This window comes from Capricornis sumatraensis, chromosome X, assembly GCF_032405125.1.
Source record: "Capricornis sumatraensis isolate serow.1 chromosome X, serow.2, whole genome shotgun sequence".
Lineage (NCBI taxonomy): Eukaryota > Metazoa > Chordata > Mammalia > Artiodactyla > Bovidae > Capricornis > Capricornis sumatraensis.
In genome coordinates, this window is record NC_091092.1 from 139,109,767 (window position 1) to 139,115,897 (window position 6,131).

The following is a 6,131-nucleotide window of genomic DNA, read 5'->3' on the forward strand; positions in this document are numbered from 1 at the left end:
TGGGTAATGAGCAAGGGCCCCTGGTTCTTGTTTACCCCAGTACCAAAGATGATCAATATAATTACTGTGAATTTTACATGTGGCTTCAGATGAGAGAAGACACCCGGGGCTTCCCCACTTCCAGTTATAGATGCAAGCAGCTTGTGGGTCAGCCTACCAAGAGCTAGAGAAGCTAAATACATTTCAAAAGAGGTCCTTAGGCAGCCACAATCCAAGATTTCAAACAAAAGCCCAGTGAGGGAGCTGGAGACTGAGAGGGCCGCTCCTTCCCTCGGGGCATCAGAACAAAGCTGACTCTGGGAAGAAAAGGCAGGGAAAAAGTCAAGCAGAGGGGACTGGCTAACAGCTCTGGACAGTTCCTTGGGCTGGGAAGACAAAAATCCAACCACAGGCCTGACAAGTCAGTCCGGATGGTAGAGACTAAGCTCCCCAAGAAACGGGAGGCACAGAAAACATACCCAGCGCTCTGCCCAAACCGGCTGAGTGCTGAGTATCAATCACCTTGTGGTGCTCGGGAGACAGACGGTGGGCTTCAGGACCGGCCGAGAAGGGAGGGGGCCATGGGAGGCACCCCAGACTTCCAGATGGAGATGCTGGAGGGCTCCTCCCTGGGGTCAGGGGGGGAAGGTGGGTGAAGGCTGCTGAGACTCAGCTTACAAAGACACCCCAGCCTCAAGTCACTCAGACCCTGAGTGAACAGACAGCTCTGTCCTCACTAGAGGTCTACATCAGAGGAACCTCTGGAGAAGACAGCATCACCAGAAACTCTAGGGGTTTCCATAGATAATGTCCACCATGCAACCAAAAAAGCAAATAAGGGTGTAACAACAAATAAGACCAAGAGAAAAAGAATGGAAACAGGTCCAGAGGTATCTGATGTGTATCAGCATATCAGAGGTATGCTAGAGGAATCAGATGCAAACTTCACCAGTTCAAAAATATACTTGACAAAAGGAAAACTTTCTGAGACTCAAAACTGATTCTAGAACTTTCAAATAACAGTGACTGAATTTAAGAACTCAGGCTCTGGGCTTCACATCAAGTTGGATGTAGCTGAAGAGAGGATCAGTGAACTGAGGAATAGATCGGTTAAAAAATATATATATATATATATGAGGGAAAAAAGTATAGAATATAGCGAAGGAACCCGTTGTTAAACTACATTGTTAAAAACTATAAATGGGGCCCCTCATGGTGGAGAAAAGACAGTCAGGGGAATAAGAAATGCCTCCAGGGGCTGAAACTAAAGAGCCTCTTAATGAAAGTGAAAGAGGAGAGTGAAAAGGCTGGCATAAAACTCAACATTCAAACAATGAAGATCATGGCAGCCGGCCCCATCACTTCATGGCAAATAAATGGGGAAACAATGGAAACAGTGACAGTCTTTATTTTCTTGGGCTCCAAAATTACTGCAGACGGTGAAATGAAAAGACGCTTGCTCCTTGGAAGGAAAGCTGTGACAAACCTAGACAGCACATTAAAAAGCAGAGACATTCCTTTGCTGACAAAGGTTCATTCAGTCAAAGCTATGGTTTTTCCAGTAGTCATGTATGGATGTGAGAGCTGGCGCATGAAGAAGGCTGAACGCCAAAGAATCGATGCTTCTGAACTGTGGTGTTGGAAAAGACTCTTGAGAGCCCCGTGGACTGCAAGGAGATCCAACCAGTCAATCCTAAAGCAAATCAGTCCTGAATATTCATTGGAAAGACTGATGCTGAAGCTCCAATACTTTGGCCGCCTGACGCGAAGAACTGCCTCTTTGGAAAAGAACCTGATGCTGGGGAAGACTGAAGGCAGGAGGAGAAGGGGAAGACAGAGGATGAGATGCTTGGATGGCATCACCGACTCGATGGACATGAGTTTGAGCAAGCTCCGGGAATCGGTGATGGACAGAGAAGCCTGGCAGGCTGCAGTCCATGGGGTCGCAGTGGGCCAGACATTCAGCAGCTGAACTGACTGACAGGGACAGTGGCAAGAGTTGGTTCAAGAATCAGAGCATTGACTCAAAAATGAAAACTACACATTGGTTTCAGCAGCTCTGCAGGTGCCTAAGGCAAGAAGAAAATGTTCAAGCTCTCAGAGGAAAAAAGCTGTGGCTTTTAATGGCACAACAACACTGAGAGCTGACTTTTCAAGAAAAAGGAAGTCAGAAGATAATGGACTGGCATCTGTAAAATGCTGAAAAACAAATAACCACCAACCTGGAATTCGATACCCAACAAAAACACTCTTCGAAAGTGCAAGCAAAATAAAGACTTGTAGGGCAAATGGAAATGAGACAATTCATCAACCACAGACATGACTAAAAAAATATTAAGGCAGTGCTTTGGGAGAAAGAAAAGTCGTCTCTGACTGAAATATAAAAAACAAGTAAAGACCAACAATGAGGTAACTGTCAGGGTAAATATTAATGCTACAGTGATGATAACGCCGACAATACATCTAAAGTTTTAAAGGATAACAGTGACAAGGAGGAAACAGTCGTGTCAGGGAGGCAGTAAAAGTACTAAGTTAGACTTCAATGTAAAACACAGGCTGTGTCTGCGAATGTGCACCCACCAACCTGGCAGAGGAGCACAGAACTAGAGAAACACCTCATCCTTCTAAAAGAAGGCCAGAGAAAAGAACACGGAACAGGTGGGACAAACAGAAAACACACAGCAACACGGTATCTACAGACGGAAACATCAAAGTTATAAACAGAGCAAATGTCCTCATTAAAAGATAAAAGCGTCACCCTGATTAAGATTAGAGCCACACACTGTTCCCAGAGGCACATGTTAAGATGGAAGACCACAGACAGGTGCGAGTAAAAGATGCCCAGGCGAACAAGGGCAGAAACCTGACGCGGCAACATCACTGTCAGAGAGAGTCTAAGGTAAGAAGCATCACTAGCGATAAAGAGGAGCATCTCATGCTCATGCAAGTCCAGTCTGCCAAGACGATGAGGATTCTAAATCTGAATGTCCCTAATAACATAACCTCCAAACATCGATACATACAAACTGACAGAAATAGAAGAGCAGTCACAGCCAAGTTCACAATTGCAGTGGGAGACGTTAAAGACACATCTCTCGGGGAACTGGGCTCCCTGGGACATCGTCACCTGCAGCCACGAAGTACCTGAAATGCAGCTGGCTCTACAATGAGATGTGCTGCAAGCCTGAAACACACACTGGATTTTAAAGACTTAGCATGAGAAAACGAATGTAAAATATTTCATTAGGTTTTATCAGGTTGATTACACACTGAAATGACAATATTTTGGGAATGTTAAAATAAAATATATTACAGGTAACTTCACCTACTTCTGCTTTACTCAACATGGCTACCGAAATCTGAATTATGATTGACAAATCTGATCTAACTGATACACACGTAACACTGCATTCCCACTGATAGATATTATTTTCAAGAGCCCAAGGAACATATAACAAAATGAATATATATTGAGCCCTTAGGAAAGCTCAAATTATTTCAGAGGACTGAAATAATGCAGGGTATACTTACGGATTGCAATCGGCTGATGGCCTATGTGCCCTCAAACTTCACCCTGCACGTGGTGATGATACCAGGAGGCAGGGACTCTGCGAGAGCTCAGGTCAGGAGGGAATGGGCTGCTGTGCTGCCAGAACCGGGAGAAGAAGCAGGCAGTCTAGGAACCAGGAAACAGGCCTCACCAGACGCGGCACCTGCTGGTGATCTTGGGACTTCCCAGGCTCCGGTACTATAAGAAGCAACTTTCTGTTGTTTATCAGCTGGTCTATGGTATTCATAACAGTAGCCCCTAAAGACCGAGACGGGGCTCTTCATGGAATTAACAGAGATCAAAAAAGGGTCACCAGAAAAACCTCCCCAAACATTGGGAAGATAAATCACATACTTCTTGTAGACTTTCATGAATAATAATTTTAAAAAGCACAATGTAAATTAGAAAATACTTTTACATACAAGATAATGAAAATTTGGCTTATTCAAACTTGTGGGACCCAGCCAACTCTGTTTAGATGGTAACCTAAAGCCTTAAACACATATACTGGAAAAGAAGGAAGGCCGAAATCAGCTGAGCCTCCTCCCAAAAATCCAGACAGAAAGCACAGCGAGTGGAGCACAAGGTGGATGGGAGAAAAGGAGCAGGAAATGAGGGAACACAGGGCAAACGGAATTGTTTAAACAAGCCAGACGTCGGCTCTTTGAAAGGACCGATAAACCTGATAAACCCCTAGGGAGACTGGTTAGAGAAAGAGACAGAGCACAAATCACCAGTATCAAGGATCTTTAAGACGGGGCACAACACATCTTACAGAAAAGAAAGATAGTGTGAACCACAGTTCACTTACTCATAGGAGAGTCTACGGGCCTAGCAAAGGGGAAATGCCTTACCTAAACATACCCAGGAAGACATACAAAATCAGAAAATGTTATTTGCATGAAAAAAAACTAAATCTGAAATTAAAAGCCTCCCTGCAATGAAACCAACTGGTTTTGTCAATCAATGCTTCCAAAAATCTAGGGAAGAAAACAGCAATCTCACAGGAACTCTCAGGGTAAACAAGGAACACTCTCCACCTTGTTTTCGAAGACTAGCATACTGCTACTGCTGCTAAGTCACTTCAGTCGTGTCCGACTCTGTGTGACCCCACAGACGGCAGCCCACCAGGCTCCCCTGTCCCCGGGATTCTCCAGGCAAGAACACTGGAGTGGGATGCCATTTCCATCTCCAATGCATGAAAGTGAAAAGTGAAAGGGAAGTCGATCAGTCCTGTCACACTCTTAGCCATCCCATGGAGTGCAGCCCACCAGGCTCCTCCGTCCATGGGAGTTTCCCGGCAAGAGTACTGGAGTGGGTTGCCATTGCCTTCTCCATGGATTATAGGAACATTAAAGATACACACACACACACACACACACACACACACACACACACACACACAGAGTTCACTGTGTGAGGTGATGCGTATGTTGAGCAATCATTGCATGATGTCTATGGGCATCAAGTCATCACAGTGTAGACCTGAAATACACAAAAACTGTCTCTGTCACTGACTGCTTAGTGAAGCTAGGGTTCTAAAATCAGGGCCTGGCACCTTATAGCTGGTAGGTGTGGGAACTCGGGTTCATGTGCAGGCTGTACACTCTTTTAATCACATGTGAGACCTGAAGCAACCAAGCCACTCTCCATTTTTCTGTTTTCCTCTGTTCCCCTTGCCATTTGTGTTTAACAGATTCCCAGCATTGAGTGAGCAGCGTCAACGCAGCAAGAATGTTTCCCCATTTAAGGCAGGAGCATGTAACACCAGCAGACTTCCCAATCCCCCCTGGGTGCTGCATCACACAGAAAAGCAAAGAAAGTCGACATTCCCGAGACAGAGCTGCCCGATGGCAGTGGGGACTATGGTCCCCCAGGTGTCCCAAGGGGACCCCCAGGGGCTAGGAGCCCACGCTGGGGCCCCCAGCTTGAGGCCACACTTGCCTTTCCACCATTCTGAAGGTCCTGGCAGAAGAAAGCCAGGCCATGGAAGGGGGATGGTGTGGGACGCAGGGCAGGACTGACTTGGGCCTGTGCTGGGCTCCACACCCAGTCACTACCCTTGGAGTGTACAAAGTTCTTGGGGTCATTCTGGGTATCTGGCAAAAAGCAATGGAGCCAAAGTCACTTGGCATGGTTTTTAAGGAAAAAACCTCACTGAAGATTCACTCAGCGCCAGCCTCGGCCCCTACTGAGATGCAGACTCCTGGTCATCCAAGGCTGTGCCTGCAGCCCACCAGGGCAAGGGCAGCCTCCCGGACACAGGGTGACACATGCCATTCTTCCCCCACTTTGAATGAAGGGCTGCACCCCCCTGGATTAACCCGGCTCACCCCTACACTTCTGATGCTGAGGCCCCCGTGACTCCCACGACCAGAGGATCCAGCCTCTCCCGGGGCCTCCGTGTCACGGCACAGGCCTTGTCCATGTGGCCCCAGCAGGCAGGGTGAGTCCTGTGCGGAGCCTCCCAGCTCGTTGGCCTTGCTGCTCACATCAGGGCTGTGCAGGAGCACTGTGGGTCCACTGAATGAGTGGATGAGGGCCCCTAACAATGACAGTGATGACGACGAGGAGGAAGAGGTGAAGGGGGCGGAGGTCCAAG